This window comes from Ptiloglossa arizonensis, chromosome 14 (genome assembly GCF_051014685.1).
Source record: "Ptiloglossa arizonensis isolate GNS036 chromosome 14, iyPtiAriz1_principal, whole genome shotgun sequence".
Taxonomy (NCBI): Eukaryota; Metazoa; Arthropoda; class Insecta; order Hymenoptera; family Colletidae; genus Ptiloglossa; species Ptiloglossa arizonensis.
In genome coordinates, this window is record NC_135061.1 from 7,278,958 (window position 1) to 7,302,669 (window position 23,712).

Sequence of the window (23,712 nt, forward strand, 5' to 3'; positions counted from 1 at the left end):
CAGCAGCTTGATAAGGCTGATCCTTTCAATACACTTCTGTTAACAATTGTCTGGCGCAGTCTCGTTCGCCACCAGAGGCGGCACCCGACAGTCGACGGTGTAGGATTATATCGCTGCGAATCGATAGTCAGAATTTCCAGGTGAATTCTCTGGGTAGATCACGGCCGAAGTAACACGAGTATTTCGACCGTATCCCAACGCGTACGTCCGCCAAGAAATTCACGAGCTCTCGAATCACATCGTCCCCTTTATCGTCAGATCGGTCGCTCGAACACGAGCTAACTTTAATCTCTTTTCGGAATGACGAATGATAATGGCCATTACACGAAAGTATCCTCGTATTTCTTAGATCACCGAATCCACCTACTCCTCTTCGCTCCGTTCTGTTTTCTTCGTTGATCGTTGGGTAACCTTGTTGCGGCACAGAGTCGCCCGATAGATACTAACCGATTTTTTCACCACCGTTATATCGTTGATCTTACGACACATTAAATCGTATTACGGCACAAACGATGTCTAACAATGTCCGTGTAGTACGAGATCGTTATCGGTATCTTTCGGATGTGGCTCGAGTTTCAACGTTTCTCGGTGGACCGAAAGATCCTTCGGTTCGATCGATCCTTTCGTCTCATTTTGCAACGGATGCACGTATTCCACGCTAGGAATTGTACTTTTCGCATCGAGGGTTTCGCAAAATCTAGCAACGTCGCGAACCAATCTATCGAAAATGTAGAATAATATTTTTTCGTTACGAGACTTCGTTTTCGAGGAAATCAATTTTGAAATTTTTAAGCTAGACGCGCGATCAAGTACGAACCGCCATTTTAGAAGATTAAATTATTTCAACGTTTAAGAAGTTGTAATTCTCTATTTTATAGACACGAGGAGTCGAAGTGTACAATTCGTTTAAATCATTGTTCAAAGAAACGTCTGCGACAATTATTTCACTCTGTAGATCCTTAAGGGACATGTGCAGTCCCGGACCAATAAATCTGTCTATCTAGCAAAGTGATGTATGTTTCTGCTGGTAGTTTTTTCATAGGGGACATGCGCGAAGGAAAATTTTACCGAAAACTCTCTCAGGTTCCGTGAAAGTTAGCTCGTGAATATTACAGGAATGGACGAGATTAATTTCTGTAAACAGCCAATGCAAACAGCAAACTTTCATGAATTTTTGCAGGAAGTAGATCTTACAAAAATATTTGACGTGTTTTTTTTTATTCATTCGTATCGAAGGGACGGAGGTAGTCATCGAAGTTAGGACTGAAAACTTAAAGATTTAAAAAAGTAATACGTATGTATGTTTAAAAACTTTGATATTTAGCATTATAACGAAAAGTATCGCGTTCATAATTTACTCGTATTTTTTGTAATATTTATAACGTTTTCAATAAGACTTTTTCAGAGTTATTATACTTTTACAGGCATGAAAAACTTTAGGGGTAATCGATTACAGTTTTTAAACAGTTCTCGTTCAATTGTTTTTTTTTCTTAAGATCTTGTGACCGTGAATCAGTCGAGCGTAATTTACGTCTTAAACTTTTCATATCACTTAGGGTAATGGTCCGCACCACCTAATTTTTTTATATCTAGAAAATCAGTTTTGCTCATACCAGGAACGACTAACTGCATTCGGCCTGATACTACCGGAAATATTATTAATGTTTACAAACTCCTCGATTATACACATTTAAAGGATTTATTCTGCACAAAATGGGAGTAAATTACAAACACAGTTATTTTTATTATAATAAAAAAAATAAAAATTCTAAAATAATCGTATATCGTGTTTCAATCTGTAGCTTTATACATGCATCGATAATATTTAACAATAAATATGAACGAATATATTAAGTTTGAATACATTATTTATTCTTTATTACTTGAATATATCTACAATCTTGAAACTTTTTAAAGCACAACTTTTTAAATAAATATAATAAAGAAGTTTTTACTCCCAATATTGAAACTTGTATTCGCTTCTTCGATATGGACGATTATTGATAGGAAGGAATACGTGTACAATATTTTCTAAGATCTATTTTTTACAAAAGTTTCTTAAAAATCTACAACACAGATTTTTTAACGTTCCCTTGTCAAACTTGAAAATCTTCGTGCTTCTAGTTCCATTAACTTCAAAATGGAAACTCAATAATAAACTTGATGCATCTTTTACGCACCAGCAATCTTCCAATGCGTTGCTTTTAACCAGCTGGGGGCAGTAGCCAATTAATTGGAAAACCAAACGAACATCCGTAGACGCTACCGGGCCGAGTTTAACCGCGGCCAGAGGGCAGGATTAATCCCGTTCGGTTTAAATCCTGGTCGAACATGTCGTCCACGAGAATCGGCCGCGGGTAAACTGATCCACTCGACCGTTGGACATGTCAATCGATGGATATCCCAGTTCCAAGCTAGCCATGTGTACCAGTTCTTCGGGTGTAGATCAAGGTTCGGTTCTACGAGTCGGTTGACCTATCCTTCGGTAGTCCTCTGCCGTATCAGACTTTCGACGAATCCAGGACGTTAAGACCCTTCCGAAGATAGGTAAGGTTTGATATTCCTTGGAGAACGGTAGCTAGATCTTGTCGTATCGCTAGTGAAAAATAGCTATACAGCCGGACTTTACGAGTTATTTGCGGCCCATTCCTTGGGATTCTTTCATCTCAGAGTTACAACTCGCTTGGCTTTAGAATGTATATATTCTATTGGATAATACAAGTCACAATTTGTAGAATTTTTTAGTGGATAACTCTACAATATCTGAATTAGTGCTGGAGAATTCGAAAATCGAAATGTAATATTTCTTAAAAATTTTTACAACACGTAGGTATACGTAGGTATCGTAAAAGCATTCGAGGTGTTGTTATACAATGAAAATGATACAAAATGTAGCCCAACGTTTATAATGCACTTGCAGAAGCTAAAGAAATCCTGCACACATGCGATGGATGTTATTAAAATACTTATTTGTCGTTTCATCTTTGCAAATATATTTTCATCACCTTTGATCATCATTTATCGTTGAAAACTTTTAGAAAATAATATCTTTCTATGAAAAAGTATTTTTTCGATTTACACGACGTTAAAGTATTTTGGAGAAAAAAAGGTCACCGATTGTCTTCAAGCAACGATCAGGGGACGCTTATACTTAGCTCTGAAGTCACAGGCATTGTAAGAGATGAGGAAAATAATAGGTAATTAGGTACGATTTATTTTGAAGTTTCCATTGTTTATTCGTCCGTATTGTCTTGAATTTAGACCTAACTTAGACCATTATTGTTCACTCTGGAATACTCGTGAACTTTTTCGATTCGGTGAAATCATTAATTTATTGAATAATTATTAAAAGTTTTGTTTCTAGAAAGAACTAGTTTGCAAAAAGAAATAGTAGAAAAGTAATAACGTTGGGCACAAATAGTTTAGGAAAGTAATAATGTAAATGTAATGTAAAACTCCGACCCAAACTTTTCTTCTTAAATTATGCATATTCGTAGATCTAAGTAGTTATCATCAATTTCCGGTGTCAATCTTCCCCTAAGTCTATAGGAGGCAGGATAAGAGGAGTAGAAATTGCCGTCCAGCAAAAATCAAAATAACTTTTTAATAGCTTTTCGAACAAATTAGTAAGTTTTAAACGATTGAAGATGTTTTAATGAGACTAGTACTAAAAAAATAGAAGAAAACTCTACTTTCAGGCAATATACTGAGTGTCCTGTTTCATTTGACACAAGGAAATATCTCGTAGATAAGTAATTACAAAAAAGAAGGTATAACATGCTTTTCATAATTTTGAGAGAGAATTCAAATGACGTTATTAGTTTTTTACTGTATGTGCATTTTGGAAAATGTTTACCGCATAGTTTATTTTATCATGTTGTTAAACAGTTTTGTCGAGATTGTAGTGTACAAATGGAAAGATGCACACAACGAAAAACATTTATAGACTGTGTGTTAGCTGTAAATGCTCACAATTTAGGTGTGAGTATTCGTTCAATTTTTCGCAGTTCTAAAATCTTTCGAACGAGTGTTCAGCGAATTTTAAAGCGTCGTAAGTTCTACCCACATAAAGTGTTCTTACACCGAGAACTTCGCGGAGATCAAATATAAATCAATGAGGATTTTTTCCTCCAATTTTCTAATCGACGAGGTCACGTAATCTAATATCGCTAAATTATTTCTTATGGGGTTACTTTAAAGAAAAAGTATATCACGAGCGAAAGAGTGAATCATAACTGCCTGTTAAAGTATCAAGAAAGAAACTTTATTTTCTGTGCACGATGTCGAATGTTGGGTCAGTTCTTTGTTTACGAGTTATAGCGTTTAATTTGAACCGGATTTTACATTTACGTTAACGAAGTTGGCGTGAATGCATGTTGTATAACAGACAATGTTACAATTAATTTGAATACGTTTTGTACGGCAATATTAATGCGTGTTAAATAGAAAATAAAACATGCATTTAAAAATTTGCATGTTTTCGTTTTACGAAGTAATATTACCTTTATGTACTTTTACTCGACATCCTCTTCATCCGAATATTCCGCAGTGGGGTTTGTGTGCGAAAAATGGCAATACGCAAATTCTCTTGCTATACAATTATCCAAATTACATTTGAATTGTAAGTACCATATAAGAGCGAGTACACGAGCACAGCAATCAACAGTTCTCGCATAATTACAACACTCACGATGGTACTCCGTAATGAATTCAGCTACCCTTTTCGTAATATCTACTTGCAACGAAAATATATTTTTATTAAGAGTACACGTTGCATACACAGATATACGCTCATAATAACTATTAATTGTATTTTCTATGTCAAGTTTTACTGCATTATACTGTACTTTTCTTTGCTATTAGACGAACTTTCAAGTGCAATAATATTTCCCACATGACTTTCGGACAGTAGAATAAGAAAAAATTAAAAATTAAATGAAATTCGATCATTACTTTGTCACACTTTTTTGTCAGAAAGTTTTGCGACCTATTTGCCTCTGTTAATTTTATAACGAAATATCACATTTTGCACGTAAAATAAGATTTGAAGTGCTTTTTCCCAGTACTGTCGCAATTTGTTCAAAAATTCTCTCCTACTCATAAACGATCGTAAGGTATGGATATTGTTTCCTGGCGCCAGGAGAGAATATTTCCAGGACAAAGCGGGCACAGAAAATCGTGTGTTAATTAAGGTGCCAAATCCATTACATCGTACTCTGGTCAGCGTTGTAATTGTTCGAGAAATACTGGTTGCCCTGTTCATGTGCTGGCTCGTGCATGGTATTTGGGATTAGGTCGTTGTTTGAATAAACATACGCGCTGAATTTTTAAATCGTCATTTTTCACGATTCATATAAAAGCCAGTACGAATGATTCGGATAAAAAGGACGTCAAGTAGAAATATATGTAAGTAATATTACTCACCGAAGCAACAATTTAAAGATAATTATGTTTTTAAATCTTTTAATGCACGATTTACACTGTTTTCTATTTAATTCAACCTTACAAGGAGTATACAAAGCGTGTTAAAATTGAGTTTAATATGATTTTTATTTTTCGACATGCATTTGCACGAACTTTGTTACCGCGAGAGTGAAACACAGTTCGAATTAAATGCGAGTGCTAAATACGAACTACAACTCGTAAATGAATTACTTTAACATTCAACGTATATGTATACATCATTTGAAAGAGCATTGAATACGGTAGAATCGAGATAGTTTTTGGTCAAAATTCGATGCGAGTATGTGTATTTGGTATAACGATTAATATGGATATTTTTGGTCGGATGCATCGTAAATAAAATAATGGTAATCCGTAGAAAGTATACAATGATTTTAGCAATTGAACCCGGCTTTGTTTTAAGCGAAGATAGAAAAAATTGTAGAGGATAATTTTGTACAAGTTAATGACCTCTATTATCCTATGGTACGACTATTTTCCAAGTGCATTACATGAAAAGTCTAATTACACTTTTTTTTAAAAAATGGTAGCAAGTCACTTTTTTTGTACAAATTGATTTCTTTCGTCATTTTGCATAAGAAAGGTACAAGACAAGATAATCGAACATTTAATATCTCAGGAGAATATTTTTCTATCGAATATTACAACAAGTAATATTCAAACAATTTCTTATGCATAACTTGATATTTCTCGTCTCATCGTTTAACTATCGAATAACCAAATTTGAATAATTGTTTAAAACGCTTTCTATTAAATTATTTCTCAAAATAATTTCATATTATTACATATAATACATCTCGTTTTAAGAGATCTGCATATGAAAGAATGCGGGTTTGCCGATTTTTCCTATAATAAGAAGAAAGTAATACGGTCTTTGTTGGAACGATTTTATTCTACGAATAACGGAATGGTTAATGAGTATAACAAGCACATATATCGTTCAGAAAATTCTCAACTTAAAAAGTGTACAAACGACCGGTTGAAATATAGCATCAATGTGTGATGTGAACTTTTGAACACGTATTTTATCGGTCTGTGTCTTTTTCTCCGTGACACGTTAAACAATGAACGATATCGGCATTTCTTAAAACGTACATTGTTCTCTCTGATAAATGATGTCCCACTATAAATAAGATGCAATTTAAAGTATTATCAAAAAGATGGAGTGCCGGCTCATAACGCTCGGATCGTAACGAGATATTTATCAGAAATGTACGAAGAAAAATGGTTTGGCAGTCACAGTTACCCGCCTTGGCTACTTTGTTCGCTTGCCTCGATTCGACCCTAGTCGAGTTTTTTTTCAGTGAGATTTTCTACAAAACGATTAAGACGAATTGTTTAAATTTGGACGATGAAAATTTAAACGATGCGATGAAAAATATTCGAAAACGGTATAAGAAAATGTTTACGAATTTCCTTTAAGCGGCACTTACAACCCCTCTTTCCCTACTCCCTATAAACTTAGAGGAAAATTGGCAGAGGGAATTAACGTGGAGTATATACTCTCTACGAATGTCAAAAATTTCAAGCAAACTCACGGGAAAGGTGAAAGAGAATTCCATGAATTTTGAATAAGCTCGTTTGACCCAGCGTTCGTCTTGCGTGCGAATGTCGCTCTCGGGGTTGATCGATGTGATTAAACATGGCCAAGAAGCTTGATCGAACTCGCTAAAAGGGACGCTGGCGTCCCTACGGAGCGTAAACTTTTAAGACGGTGTCCCGCAATAAAAGCCGGACCTCTACCGGAATTAGATCGTTCCCGTTTTACGGCAACTTCGATTAAGGGAACACCGTGTGTTCAACAGTTTATCGCCGCGTCCTGCTGGGATCGAAATAAGGGAAGAAACATGGCTGCGCTTTAATAAATCACGTTCAATCCGGGACTCGCGACTTTCTCGTTCATTTCGAACAGATATCTCGTTGACCGTACTCGTCGCGAATTCCGACATTTTATCTCGACTTTATTCGGTCACGATGCAAATCGGTGCAAGAGAAAAATTGACGTTGAAAATGTTCGGTAGTGCAGGTACGCGCGTACTCGGATAATAAAATGTCGGAGGTTCTTGGTTCTTCTCGGTTCGGAGACACTTTCGTCACGCGAAATCACAATGAAAGTTAATTCCGCGCAATCAATGGCACTTACAGCGTGTTCATCGAGCAATCTTCAATTTTTTCCCCATCGTAATAGGGAATCGGTCTTTGTTCTTGCTCCGCAGCCACCCTCCCCGCGCGGATTGCGGAAACTTTTTATTTTCCTAGTAGGAGGAAACTCCGTTCGGGAATTAGGTTGCTCTTTCCGCTCGCGTGGAGACGGTTCAGGTTAGCAGTCTATAACCGGTGGCGTTCTGGAAGTCCCACGAGCAAACATTGGCCGCGCAGTTATTACTATCCTGAAGGTCATCGATCAAATCTCAATTTATAGGCTGTCACTCGTGTCAGACGATGGAATCCGACTCGATGGAACCGATGATATCAACGCCAAGTTGAAATTTCCATCGAAATTTCTCGGCCGATTGGAAGTAAATATTGAAATCTCTGTCACAATTAAGCTCGTTTCTCACCGGCGATTGAGCGATAACTTCGCTCGTTTTGCCAAACAATCCTCGACTTTCGATCGTTTTTATCGTTATACAATAACAGTTGGACGGAGACCGATGGATTCCTATGCGTTTCTAGTTACAATAAGTAGTGTACGTATATCGTTTACTTATAGTTGCAAATATTCTAAAAAATATTGTCGCGCAAGCGTCATTACAAAAGAAAAAGAAATATATTTGGTTTTTACATGTTTTCGGAATGTTTAATTTTAAAATATTATACCACTTCGTTAGAGCATTACTACGATACGATATATCATAAAATGCAGTTTACAGAAAAGAGAAAATCGGTTTAATGCCTATGTATTTGTATATTTTTGAATTATTTAAAGCACTGAATCGAAAATGTGGAATAAAATTTATTCGTAGGATGCTTCGTTCGCGAGAAAATCAATTTTGAAGATTCTCGGAGCACGCGTGCAATTCGGTTAACGCGTCTGACCATTACTAGTTATTTCTACGTGTGTCTGTGTTCGTGTTCGTAAACAATGTCGATAGTATAACGCCATTAACGTTTACGAAGACAAACACAAGTAGAAATAACGAGTAATGGCCAGACGCATTAATCAAGCCTCATTCGACCGCAGCCGTTCCTCCGGAATTTTCAAAGTCGATTTCCTCGAGAACGATGGCACGCGTTCATTTATTTAAACGACTTTCACGATTAGAAAAATCGTACCGTGGTAATCGTACTATATACACATTTTAAACCACAATTCTCGAAAACGTTAAAATCGATTCAACGGTATTGACGATTAATCCGGGCACGATAAAATTTGTCGTATTTTATCGTTCGCCTCGTTGGCGCGCAGTGAATACGACCGGTCCATGGTCAGACAACGTTTCACCAGCGATATCTCGATTTTCGCTACCTTTATTACACAGGATCGCGTACCCTCGCAATTTATTTGCCTGTTTCTCGCGTTACGTCCTCCGCGATAGGTTTTTACACGTTCCGTGTGTCGAGAAAGTGGGAAATTTCGCCGCGGGAGAAGCTCGGAACTTGATTTCGAGGGCAGCCGCGTTCGGTTACAAATCGTTGCCGGTACTCCGGCCAGAGAATCGTCGCGGCAACACGAAAACCGTATATGGAAAAAAATTGATATCCGGTATCACGGTGTAGTCCCAATGCGCAACCTTGGAAACGGGCGGAGAGCAACGGCCCGGCAAAGCTTGCGCAAACTCGCCGCTGGTTCGCGCTAGATGCTTCATTGCTTCCCAATGGCCGAAGTAACTCAATTCTAAAACGCGTCTCTCGGCCAGTTTCCCGACACACGGAACGGAACGGCCGCTAGATTTGCCCGGCTAAACGTTACTTTTATACCGCGAACCGTTCCCTGGTCGGCGACAGCTTCAAATCGACCGTACGGAATTTCGTTATTAAAGCGTTACGATGCGTTCCAGTTGTGTCGCGTGCCCAGACATTGCCGCGTTACGCCCGGAAAATTTACGCCGTTCGTGTTCCGCCGATATTTACGAGAATCGCGTTGCGTCGTCTTGCTTTTCAATTTCATCTCGCGAAGTAACCGCAATTCCCGCTACCGCCGAGGAGATATTCGTTTTTCTCTCGGATTTATTGTTATCAGTAGGAAGCGAGGTAACCCGAACCACCTCTGAAATCTCGATCGAGAAGATTATTATTTCCACGAGTTTGATTTCTGCTCGATGATTGGTATCGATTTATTAGGCGGTAAACCGTCGTTTGGGCGTTACCGTAGAACATTTTTCCCGTAAATTAAATTGTAGTCATTTCCGGGGTAACGCTTCGTACGTTCCGTATTTCCAAGGGTACGTATTTTTCACCGAGAATCGTTGTTACTCGTACGATGGAAAGTAACGTTAAGGTATACAATACGTACGGTCGGAAAATAAACGAGAGACAAAAGTAATGTAATACGAGTAGATATAGAAATTGAGTAATATAACAATGTAAAAAATATAAAAAAGGAAAAAGACAGATTAAAATATTCGTATTACACGAAGAGTAAGTTTACAATCCGCGTAAAATAATTAATAACAATTTTTGCCCTTGTTCGAACATATAGTACGTGTACGTTGCGTTTACCGTATCACATTTTGTCGTACGTATAATTCAATTATCTCGTAAATCTTCTCGGAACGCGAAGCTCGGAAAGTATACTAAAAGAAAATGGTAGGTATCGTTTATCTAGGAGTCGAAGAAAAGGGCACGAACGGTGGGATTCTAACTGGAGACTTCAGGATTGACGACCGTACGGTTTTCCAATGTGCCACCGCCGAATCGTTTTTATCATGGTGTTCTAAACTACTTTCCTTCGTGGTTCGGTACACCCGATCCCACACTTGGCCCTCCTGAACGCGACATTCCCTCTCGAATGTCCATCAGCTTCTTCTCTTCGCCTTTGGGGTACCACACCACTCCGACACAAGTTTTTCGCATTCAGAGCAACTTTCTTTTGTCTTTCTCGAGTGTACTCCACTCTTGTGCGCTCTCCGTGCTCGCCAACTGTCGTACGCTTTGTGTAATCGCTGTGTGGTTTCTCATCCAGGACGAGCCCCCGTACGTAGGAGTGGAGGAGAAAGAAGGGCACGGCCGGTGGACCTCAAACTCCCGACCACTTTTCCAACGCGCATTTGTGCCATATTATGCCATCCCGGCCGATGAAATTCACTTTGAAATTATTTTCAAACAGCGAACACGACAAAATCAACGTAATTCTTCTTCGGTTCTCGATTCTCTTTGCTAATTGAAATCTACTAGGAAAGAATTTTCCATTTCGAATGTTTCGAGCACACTTCTGCGCGTTGAATCTCTTTAATTCTTTTCGCTGATGACTTATTTCAATGGAAACGGTAAGCAACGCTTCGAGTATATTTCATTTACAGACTTTATGTTTCAAACTTTACGAAAGATATACAATAATAATCATTCCAGGGAACTTTTTCTCCGACAACTTTAAGTTCCAAGTTTCACGAACAAATATTCACAGCGCATCGATTTAATTCTACAGGAATGTAACAAATGTTAATACCAGGTGTTTGTCGCAAGTCACTCGATGTATTAAATTTTAGCATTTTCCGTATCAGCAATCTAAGCGTCGAGTTTAAATCGATGTTTTTCGAACTGTGGAGATTTTGTCGAAGTAATGCATGGTTACGTACATTGTGTATGCGAAAACTTGTGTCCACGTTTAGCATACTGAATAAAAAAAACCAAGATGCTGCATAAATATGGTTACCGTCTGAACTGAAAGAAAACTAGGAAAATTGGAAAATTGAAAAACCTACAGCACATCGAGTGAAAAATTCGCTTTCTCCATCGAATTCTGTGCTTCTTCGAGCAGTGAAAAAAACTTTCACAGATATCGAGTTTATTTCAGTTCAGACGGTAGAGGGACACGTATTTTATATGTGTGTCAATATTTCAAGTCAATCGGTCTACTAGTTCCCGAGATATCATACCAACCAGCTTGGAAAATGTCATTTCGAGAAAAACGGCTTTAAAGTTTGGCGTACAGTTTGGCGCGAGAGTGGGTACAGAGCACGGTTCAATACTCGCTATAAAATATAATATTGTCGATTTTTCAAATTTCACCATAATTCTGTCGGTATAATATTTTTAACACTTAAATCACTTAAACTCATGGCAGAACTGAGTATATTATAAATCACCGTCAAACGCGAAATCATTGGTTCAATTTATTATTTAAAAAAGTTCATTTTTTACTCTTTGTTGGACACTTGTTGAACTTGTAAATCCTGGCTGATCACGGTGAATTATTCGTTAGTTAACTTGGTCTCGTTTTCGTTGTTTTCCCCCATTTAGGAGTTTCAAAATATACATCACGTACTCGTGATGCGCGAGAGTAATTTCTTCTCTCTAAAAATTTCGAAGCATCTGGATTCCACGTCCAATTTATAATAACAATGCGCCGGCAGACAATTACTAATAAAAAGGGAGAGAAACTCTTCTTTCGCGTCGCGAAAGTTTCGGTTCGTCGTTTCTGTAACAGCCGAACATAATTTCCCAAGTTTTTCCCGCTCAAATTTCCTCGGCCGGGCCTCTGTTCACTTAATTACCGTTTAATTGCTCGCCATCAAAGTTTCATCTTCGTATCCGCACGCAATTAAGGGAAATTTTTTAATCCTCTTCGTTCCAAGATAATTCGTCCAATTAATTCCCCGGCCAACGGCGATTCATTTTAATCTTTGTTAGTAATTATTTTCCGACGGAATCACCGCCGCTGTATTTAACCGAATCTAGGAAGAGTCTTGACCATGGTCGCGCCTTCAATTTCAACCTAACGACGGAGTTTCTCGATTGTCCCAAGATGTCGTTAAGATAACGACGAATTTATCCGCGCCAGAAAACTTCCATTTCCGTCGTTAAAGCGCTTGGAGTTCCGGCCACTGTACAACGAAACTGCGGTCTCGGTCCTGTCACAGCGCTTTAATGAATAACAGTATCGACACTTTCGTTGGCTTCCGTAACTTCGGGACTTGGAAAGTTCGTAAAATTTGAAAAGGTCCGAGGAAGTTCAAAGTCCACGAACTTTCGGCTGACTTTCGAGTCCGAGAAATTGCCTGTGACCTAATTTTCGAGCCACTCTGCTCTCGGGTAGACATCTTATTCTCAAACGTAGACCCTACGGAACTCGAGAAGGGCTGTGAACACAGTCGACTCCCTTTCGGAGCAGTTTTTGTGCGATTTTCTAAAGGACGTCTCGTGGAAATCCGCGGGTCTGCAGTGTGGATCTTAATTTCGTGGCAAGACGTTTCGCGTACTGTTCAAGTCGACGATACGATCGCTCAGCGACGAATAAAATTTTAGGCGAGAGGAAAAAACTCGAGGTAATCGTGTTCCGATGGCTCGCTATTGGATATGGACCGTTAAAGGGAGTTTCCTTCTTACTGTATCGGGTACCTCGATAATCGCACGAATCTCGATACTTGCACGAGAACTTCACTCGTTACGTTCTATTAACACGTGGAAGATGGTCACTTAGGAACGAGTGAAGTTGTAGGTGAAAGGGACAGGTAGCAGTAACCGTAAGATAGCGGAGATTGAGTTAGCGGTGCTTGTTCTTTATTGGATTGGTTACCTTGATAATCGCACGATTCTCGGTGCTTGCAGGAACTTCGACCTCGCTGAAAGGAAGACGTGCGAAAATGTGCACTAGAGATAACTAAACGAAGCGATAACGCGATCTTCCTTTCGAGTTTATTGAACTTGTTCGAACATTCGATCCTCTAGAAAATTCCCAATAATTAGCTCTAAGAATTTTCATGTACCGTATCGTTTTCATTATATCGCACCTTCATTATTTATTAACAGTCATTTTACTACCTAATTCTATAACTGTTGCGAATCTATTGTACCATTACCATTTTTATTAACAGTGTCTGTTACTTTTACAAAAAGTATCTGTCGACGATTTGGATGATTCGATGTACTTGGAACGAAACCCGATTCTTCGAAAAATCCAACTCTAAAAGTTGGACTTGGATTCCGTTTTAAACACCGTTCGGTATTGTTTCGTTCTTACACAATAGACGCGCACTGTAAAGGAAGATGCGCGATCGCGATTAAGGTCCTTGATCCCCGATTATTCGACTCAATTTCGTCGGTGAGTCGTAATCGGTAGGCACCGTTCGCCCTTTATCGCCGGGCGTAACCAACTTTTCATTACTTTCTCGGACTTTATGCATACTAAAGTCCTGCGTGTGCCGTTTAATCGCGCGACAGAGGAGCGATGGGGCGTAGAACACAGAGCGTAGAAGCGTACGTAATGTAAATCTCGCGGGTTGGCCGACCAACGAGGCCAGTAAAGTCCTGAGAAGCAGAACGGACGGTGCTCTCTAATTCTACGGGACAGCCTTTTCCCGCGCGTTTCTCGCCGAAATGGAAAGTTTAGGGAGATCCCGGCGCTCGAGTCGTTGCTCGCCGGGTCTTCAGCTTTACGTCGGCGGTAAAAAGTGAAAAGGCGGATGAGAAAAAAAGTCCTCCCTGGCGAGATAAGCTTTTGACTTTTTTATCCGGCAGCTTTTTACGACCGCTGGATAGGCTCGTTTGTATCATTCAGCCCCGGAGAAGTTCATCTTTTTGAGCGAACGCTGTAGAAAAATACCGAGGGATCTGTTCCGTCGTGGCCAGCGAAACGATACGTTGAATAGGTTCGAAATTCGCGTTGTGATAGACTCCTTGACCCGTAGTAACACATTTTCTCTTCCGTTAATGGTCATCTCGTTCGCGCGGTATCATTTCCGGATCATTTTACACCCAGTCGATCACTTTTCACGCTCGCGCCCCTGCCAGGGATTCCGATCGAACCGAAGCACGAGGTATTTTACACGAAGTTACGACAAACGGTTATATAAACGTGGGTCAGAAAATGCTCTCTTTCCGAATAGTAAACACTTTTTGTTTACAATGGAGTTTGAAGAGCAAGAACACTCGGCACGTAGTTAACGCGAGATGACGACAGGATTAAAAAAATTATCACTCGACGGTCGTTGCACGTCGAAAGTTTAAGCCATTTTCTCGCTCAAACTTTCATTGGATAATCGCCCGTGCGTTGAACTTTTTCACCAACGTGCTTTCGACGCCATCTTCGAACGTTTGATCCCTCGACGATCAGTCGAGTCTGTTTCTTCGTAACGCCCAGGTGAGAGAATTACTATAAAAGTACCGCTACACGCATAATCTGTATCAACGCATAAACGTATCAACTCGCCGTTACGACGACTAACTTCTAATTACGCACTAGAGACGTTACGATAATAATAATTCTCCACAACGCATCTGTGAACGCGAAATCCGAGCAGATGTACCGGTCCCAAAGGCGTGGGGTGCACGTGGATGCACCGAGTCTCATAAATACAGTATTCCTCTAGATTTTTGCCGCGTATTTCCATAGATATAAAATGCTCGTAAATAAGCTACTTTCATGGACACGGAATTCATGCAGTTATACCGCACCTCTAGGTACCAGAATACACATGGGTTTTTCATCGATGTAATATTTCTTGAGATATAGTATCTTCGCGGCTACCGGCGTGTAGTATCATCGTAATCCGTTTACGCTTATCGTCGTGGGACAATTTTTGACGCGCTATTCGTTCCGCGGTACCAGAAGAACTTCCCGGAAGGACGCGTTGTAAATTCACGGAAAATTCATTATACCGTTTTAATTCCCGTATGTTTCCACCGGGAAGGCGGATTTACGCGCAGGCATGTTATCCAGTAAAATGGAAACGTATAGTTAGGTGTGTGTTTTTTTTTTTTTTTTTTTTTTTTCACGGGCGTAAAATTCGTACAGTTGCGCTACCTTCGACGTTACCAGAGAGCACACGGTTTTTCCATCGACATAATATTTTCTAAAGTGTATTATTTCCTTGCGTGTGCGCGGTTTACGAAATGGACGCGGCTCATTCGTGCTTCATTTTCGTGTAACATTGTCGAGTAATTTCTGCAACTCGCTTAAAGTAGACAAAAGAAACTTGAAAAAGAGTGCGTCATGAATTCGCGAAAACGTTAATTACGCCACACCACCGTTCAAAAGACACATTTACGTGGGAACATTATTATCCGACAAAATGCAAATGGGTGGTGACAAGGACTCTTTTTTTTTTCTTTTTTGCGTAGCGAAAAACGCATTTGCTCTCGTTACCGTTTATCCACGAGCGAAAAAAGTGAACGTCCAGATACGTGTCGTTTTGCAGCATTCGCGTTTCCATCTTGGCAACGGTCCTGGTCAACGGAAAAAATTAATCGTTTCCCGAAATTAATCGCAAAACACGTTAAACCAACGTGCGTTTCCAACGAACGATCGTCGAGAGACTACCGTGAAATCGTGGAGCAAAGAAGGAGCGGTAGAACGAAATTTAATCGCGAACAGAGAAACAAAACAGACTCGCGCGCAACCGAACGTTCCAGAAACAATACCAGAGATCTTTATCTTGGCGATATATTCGCGTACAAATTAAGGAATACAACTCTCGCGAGCCTGGTCTTTGTACAACTACAGCGAAACGATTTTCCCTCGGAAAACTGGAACGAAATTATCCGCATCGAGTTCCGACGAAAGCTACAAGACGCGATCGAATTTCTTCCATTGATGATAATTGAAATTGTTACATTTGTCATTGTACAATTGAATTTGTAAAAAGTACAGATCGTTAAGTATAATTTCATAAAAAATTCAAGGTTATCGGAAGAAAGTAATTTAAATACGACAAGCAATTCGTATACCTCGACGCGTTCGCGTGTTGTTCGTTCGGTGGAAAAACGACGAAGCTCCGGTTTTTCTTAATTAACTCTCCTTCCCCTTTCACTCGCAGGCGCGAGGGAATGGCGAGTTTAATGGTCCTCCACGATTTGCCTTCGGAGCATCGAAAATTAATTCGTTCCGATTGCAACCTCTCGTTCCCTGGTTGCTCGTGCAAGTTTAAAAACAATGTTTCCGGTGGGTCCGTACCCACCGGTCGAGTAATTGGCGCGTGCCAAGACCAATTTACCGTTTAATCCCTCGATGAGAATAAACGAGCGGTACGTAAACGGATTTACCGCTCCTTTTTTTTTTCGCCACCCCCCCCCCCCCCCCTCCTCCTCCTCGATACTCCGTTTCTGACCGTGTAATGCGATAATCGGTTCAATTCTACACGTGCCGCAAACCGTCGATAAAAATTCATTGACGCGAGAAAATATGGCGGTGGTTGTTGCTCAATTGAAACACACCGGTCGGTTGGAACTTTTACACATCCCCGGTGAACTTTAATTCAACGTTCTGTCGTTTGCTACGTTTCCACGTTCTTCTCTGGCGCGGTGTTTGTAAATTCACGTTGTTGGGTATACGGTGTTACGCACGGAAACTTGGTTATTTTGTGTTCGTAAAACGGATCGCGATAGCGGGTTAATACAGTGGATAACATTCGAGCAGAACGCGGTACCAACTTTTGGAGAACGATTCGAACATTACGGTCGTCCGCGAAGTGAATTGGAACTACGATATACGTGTATACGTTGTCGTGGTATCTTAATTACTCGGCTTTTGGACGTGTGACGATGGATCATTGGCAACTGTGACGACTGCACCGACAATTTGGATCGCTCTACTTTTGAACGTTCGATAATGGATCACTGGCAACCGAACCGACTGCATTTGCAATCTGCATCGCTTAACTTTTGACGATGATACCGAATATGTAGCACCTGGACCGCTTGCACAGTGATCTGGATTATAGCTTTGGCCACGGTGCTACGATCTAAATACTACTACGGACAGTGGCACAGCGATCTGAATTGCATTACCAGATATGGGCATACGACCTAAACACCTCTGTGGACTATGGTACGGCGATACGAATTGCACCATGATTTCGTACAAAATTATCTGGACCGCATCACTATGAACGCATTATGGATGCGATATCGTTATGGATTGCATAATCTGCAATAAATTGTGGCCTGTGTTCGATAATCTAAATCACCGCTTCTTGTACTTTCTTCGTTCGTGATTCCTTTTCGTAAGAAACGCTATCAACGATTCCTAGTTTATTCGAATCTATGGATACTACAAATTCAACAATTTGAAAAAATAATAAATCGTTCTTGGAAAAGTTAATTTCATTTATAGTAGTAAAGAGTTTGGAGATTAAAAGTAATTATTCATAGAACGACCAATGTAATTTATAGTAATACTCGATGTACGGATATATTTTTTTTATACAGAGATCAAATATTCCGAGAGTAAAAGAATAGTACAAAAATGTGTTTCAAAATTTTCCTACAATTTACTAAAAGTTTAACGCAACTCCCCGAGGGTCTGCGACCCATACAATACACGTATAAGAAGCTCCGATCTAGATAATACCGTGGGTTATGGTTCAGTGATATGAATTAATTCACGACCACTTACAAACTTATCTGGATTATATTATAAGCTGTAGAATTATAGATGCATACCGTAGATTACATAACGAGTTATGGTACTGTAATATGAACTAGATCGTGGCTCGTGTATATAATCTGGGCAACATTATGGGAACGGTTCGATAATTATCAATTACATCGTAATGTATTATAGACTTTTATCAGGATCGTATCGCGAGTTGTAATATTACACTCGACACTTGTAGCACAGTGATCTGGCTTACCAGCAATGATCTTTTACAAAGTCCTATCACTTGTTGAATCGCACGATACGTACCACGACCATGATCCGTACCAGATTTGCCGTACCATAATAGCAACCGATCCTCGCTAGGAGGTATACCTGAACTTAGCTCGAAGTCGGTCGCTCTTTCTCTTCCAAGTGCACAACACCTCTCGGAACCGAATTATTACGGTGCATTGTTTACAGCTTCCAGTAGGATGCACTTGTACTCGATATTGTAGTATCAGAATTTTCCATTCCCGATGCACTTGTTTCGAGTGCAGGTCTAGGATAAGATACATTGCGTGCGAATGGAGTTGCGTTAGAGTAAACGGTTCGGTGTCGATTTGTCGCCAGGTTTTCCAAAGGGCGACTCTTTACAGGAGGTCGTGCAAGACGACCGAGCCTGGGAATGCACGAGAGCGAAAGGAAATGCGTTTGGTCCGGAGAAAATGAAGAGCGTTTGGAAAAGACGAGCGATCGAGATGGGCGAACGTGACCGGATGCTCGAAGCGACGAAGACGATTAGGTTAGTGTCATATATAATCGATCTATTTTCGGTACAAAGAGTCTTACTGTAATCCAATATACTATCCGACAATATCGACACGTGTAATCAAAGTGCGAATCGCGTGCGTACGGTCACAATCGTAGACACGAAACGTTTAATTCTGGCGGCGAGCCGAATTGGGATATTAAGTATTAAAAGTGGTACCGGACGAATTGAAAATATACACCGGGCAGTATCACGAGGGACGAGCAATCACGTGCACGGGGAAAATTATGCGCGTTCGAGGGAATTTACGATGGTGGCGCGAATTTACCGTGAACGCGGTGTCTAGCATATGGCCTCGATATGGCCCCGGGACCGAAAGCATCGGCAAAATGGGGAACGTCCCTTAAAATATGGGCCACGGTTCGCAGACTCGCTCGAGCGGAGCCGGTATTAATCATTCCCATTATATATATTACAGGCACGTTAATATAACACGGTATATAACGTATTAAGTTAATCCGCCCAAGGGGTCTCGTCTTTCGTGCCGTACACTCGTCCAGAATACGAAATTAACGAACGCTTGAATTATTATAAACTACGGCATTGCTGGGCGCAGTTTCGCGCCAGTACACCGCGCGAATATAATATTTAGACGGATATAGGATCCGGGTAGACGTAACGCGCAGTTACGTGGCCACTTCGCTTTGATTTATTATTCAAGCGCTGTGCATGGGATTCAGACACAGCAGACGTAGTACTTTGTCGAATGCACAGACACTGCACAAATTTCCATAAGTGATCTTTCTCGTAAATACGGCATTAACGTGCTGGAAAATCCACGCGGATATAGCGTCAACGTGGACGCGTGATTTCCATAAACAACTCGCGAGGATTTAACCGTTTCTAGAGATACGGTAATTCGCGTAAACGTGTCATTTTCATCGATGCTTTATCGCTAAATACCTGGGCCGGGGTGTCCAGAAAAATGCACCAGCGGTCGGAGGATGATTTCACGCGAAGAAATGAATCGAGAGGGTAAAATTAAATTTTTTCGATACCCGAATTTTCGTCCTTGCGAGGTGTTGCACGAACAATTTGCTCTGATCGAACGAGTTTGTAAATTTAATCTGCAACGATCGTTCGATGTTCGATAGAGAAAACTCTATTTTCCAGGAAGCATTCTTCGATGTTGCGTAGCTTAGATTTTAAAACGGGTTGCGTTATATAGGGAGAGACGAGACGGCTACTGGGCGTATTTGTGTATAAAAGTAAATTAGAAAACGTGGAATGAAACTTTTTTACTCGACACTTCGTTTTCGAGAAAATCGGGCTGGAAGATCCTCGAGTTCGATTCGTTGAACGCGTCTGACCATTACCCGTTGTTTCTACTTGTTCCGCGGTTTGCGAACATTAACGGTGGTGCGCTATTATCTGTTTTATGCCAGCTTACTGTCTTCTAACTAAGTTAAAACTAGTTGCAACGGATAATCTATCGTCAATGTTAACGAACACCAACACAAATAGAAATAACAAATAACGACTAAACGTGTTAGCCAAGTCCATGTAAGCGCTAAGAAATTAAAAAATTGATATTCCTGAAAATCAGACGGCGTGTATATAATATCCAAATTCCGCTTCTTCGATAAACTACATCTTGGAAAGAAAAAATTATAAGGAAATATACGTAATCTAAACCTGAATTGAATCCAGATCGAATCTAACTTTGTTATATTAACCCTCGGTGTCGTGATTTTGTTACGTACATAAATGATGTTTTTCAGTAAAAAATGACACTGGTATAAAAAGTATTAACAATCCTTTTTTAATCTAAAAGGATAAAATATGAATAATATATCAAATATTTTAATCGATACAAGTAATGGTCACGCGAATACACGTCCGAGTATAAATTAGAAAAAACAGAATTCTAGGAAAAATAGAGACAGATGTCATCCGTGTCGGCAAATTTTATTCGAAATGAAAATAATAAATATTTCTCCGCAACGTTGTCCAACAATAACTGAAATATTGATTCCGAAATAACAGGTACTTCGAATCGTAAAGTTATCGACAATGGTAACCCTTTACATAATAGATAAATATTTATTCGTGAGTTGGAAATAGAAAATTTACAATTTTTTAACGAGGCGTGCAACATTTGCCAGTATATTCCATATTGTAGCAAAATTTGAGCGAAAATCCATTGGACACTCGGTATACTTGCGGTTTGTACATGTATATCATTACCGCATCGTGCATTTGAAGTTACAAATGCTCACGAATAATACAACGGATATCAATGAAATATCAACGACGTATATTCGTTGTAATAATATCTTTCTTTCTTTCGACCATTATCGATATCACCGCTTTAACGGTGCAAAGTGATTTGTAATTTCGTTTATCGGAATATTTCGCAACGTGTCGATCGTTTTCCATAATACGTGTTTCATCGCCTCGAACTATTTCGTTGTCGAAGTCATTTGCGAGGTATTTCGAAAATAAAATGGAAACCGCGAGACAAGATTACGTATCGTCTCGAATAAATACAATCTGGAGGTAACGTTATTCCCAAAGTATCCTTGTCCGATGTCAACCGCGGTAAAAGCAGCGGGGATATCGTAAAAAGAGTCCGCAACGACGTTCGAGGGTTAACGAACCTCCCGTTGCGAGACAATCCAGGTACTTGCCCCTTCGAAACAGCCACGGATACCCAATTCCCGACAAATTGACTCTCCGGCCGTGAAAAAGAGTCCTGATCCCGAGGAATTACAAATTCAGGGGAAAGGCGCGTCGTTTGCCGTGTTACTTCGATACGGGTACGCGTGAAAGCATCAGCGAATGAGGGAATGGCTCATAAAATATGAGGCGGTTACCAGCCTCGAAATCCACCGGCGCTTTTCACCGTGACGGAGTCGGGAGTTCCTCGCTGAAAATCACTCGTGAATTCCACTGTAGTCGGCTCGTTCTTTTACTTCTCCCCGGTCTGTCTCTCCTTCTCGTGCACATCACGGCCCGAGATCGCGAAAGAGAAAGGCTTTTTCGCTGTAGCATTTCCGCGAACGACGCCGACGATAATGTAAGCGTCTCTGGTGCGCAGCTACGCGCTCAGCCAAGGGTTGGAAGCTATCATCCAATTTTTCATCGCGCTGCATCCGTTCGTTGGTATCGCGTCCCCGACTGCTCGAACGTCATTAGGGCCTGCCGCTGTGGAAAGATATCGTTTCCACTTTCCCAGAGACACAGTTTCCCTCGGAAACATTGAAACACGCCGCTCTCCTGCCTTCTACCGTGTTTTCCCCCCCTGTTGCTGACACGTTATGCACCCGGTGGCGCTTTTCGAATCGAGTGGGACGCCAAGCACTCGCGATTCGGTGCACGCGAAATGTTCCTTTGGACATTACTTGCGCATTCCTAACGACCTTGAAAGTTACGTTAAAGGGGAGTTTTCATTTCGAAGATATCGTCGTTACGAATCTGGACTTTCTTTTTAGTTTTATACTTTAGATTTAGCCCAAATTCGATAGAATTGTATTACTTTTCGCTGCGAAACGTTCGTGAATCTTGGTCAACGATAACAACGGTTACGGTTGACAACGACCGATTTTAACGACTTTAAGGTACGTTAAAGGGGATAGGTTAGACTCATCGGAAAGTGATGGTTCGCGACAACAACGAGTTCTAACTTCGAAATAAATTGTGATCATCGAGTCTATTATTTTCACCTTCCATTCTAATTACTACAACGTTGAAGCACGTGGTGAGCAACCATTAATTGTAGACTACAAGTGCTCGGCGATCTTCCTTTTATTATATTTCAAGATAATTGAAATTGACGCCGTCGTTACCAACACAATTAATTACCGTCGTGTTTCACTCGATGATTCAATCGAGAGTGTTTCGAGAATTTCAAGAAGGCTTCGAAACTAATGACACGATCAATATTTCTTCACGTTGGAATTTCTACTCGAATCGAAAATGTGGATCACTGTACAGGGTGTCGAGATTACGTTCAAAAATAATACTTTGACTACATTTTCAATCTCATTGTCCAGTTGTCGCTTCTAAGATCGTCTCCTGTCCTCGAGAAACGAATTTCTGTTGCAATATTTGCCCCATCGAAACGTGCAAAAGTCTCTTTACGATAAATGGAACACCGTACGGAATGATGATCATCTTGTCGCTGAATGTTGAGAAAAGTGGAAGGAAATTTTTCATTGTGCGCATCTCTTTCTTGCGCATCCGCTCGCTTCGATACAGTTACGAGGAATTTCACTCGTGTTTATTTTTCCAATATTTCAATGCAATTTGAATTTTCTATGAGAACAAAGATCAATTTATGGACCCGCTGGAAAAACTCTGATCGACTCTTTTTATACAAGGAAAAGCTCGCGAAGGCGGAATAACTCGTAAAATGACTTGCACGTTAGGACCGCGGATCCAGAAATCGCACAGGAAAGTACTATATGTACTGCGGTAATTCCCGCTTTCGAGCTAGAAATTCGGGATTTTCGGTTCACTTGAAACCGGGGTCGATAGTTGCGTTCTTTAACGTTTCTTTAGCACCGATACACTTCGAGCATAAAATGAATCTTTATCTGGATAGTCGTTCGAACGTTCTTAATTATTTTCCAGGACAGCTTTTAAGATTATTTAAATCGGGACGGCCAATTTACTCGAATGTGGAATGGCCAGCGGGTTTTATCTCGAATCGAGGCTAATAAGGATCGCCTTTCTCCGCGACAGCCCGATCGTTGGACACGGTGAATACATAAATTATGTTCGCGATGCATAATCGTAAATAATACAAGAGACGACTCCATAACTTGCATCCGGTGTAGAACTTGTCACTCGAAAGCGGGGAATTACTATACGTTTGCACAATTTTTTAGTCTCGAAAGCCAATCCTCTGATTTCACAGGAATTCTTTGAAAGCGGGGAGTTTCTATACGTTTACACAATTTTTTATTCCCGAAAACCAATCCTTTAATTTCGCACGAATTCTTTGAAAGAAGGGGGTTAC

General features: G+C 40.3%; 2 protein-coding genes across 3 annotated transcripts in view; one reads left to right on the forward strand and one right to left on the reverse strand.

Moving 5' to 3' along the window:
• The window catches only part of LOC143154174 (uncharacterized), a 90,722-nt gene that overhangs the window by 12,678 nt on the left and 54,332 nt on the right, over positions 1-23,712 (reverse strand). The gene's annotated exons all lie outside the window — the stretch shown is intronic.
• The window catches only part of LOC143154173 (zinc finger protein castor homolog 1), a 308,704-nt gene continuing 303,692 nt past the window's right edge, over positions 18,701-23,712 (forward strand). Inside the window, exon 1 of the mRNA XM_076326045.1 lies at positions 18,701-18,722. The gene's annotated coding sequence lies outside the window, so the exon portion shown is untranslated. The remainder of the gene's footprint in view (positions 18,723-23,712) is intronic.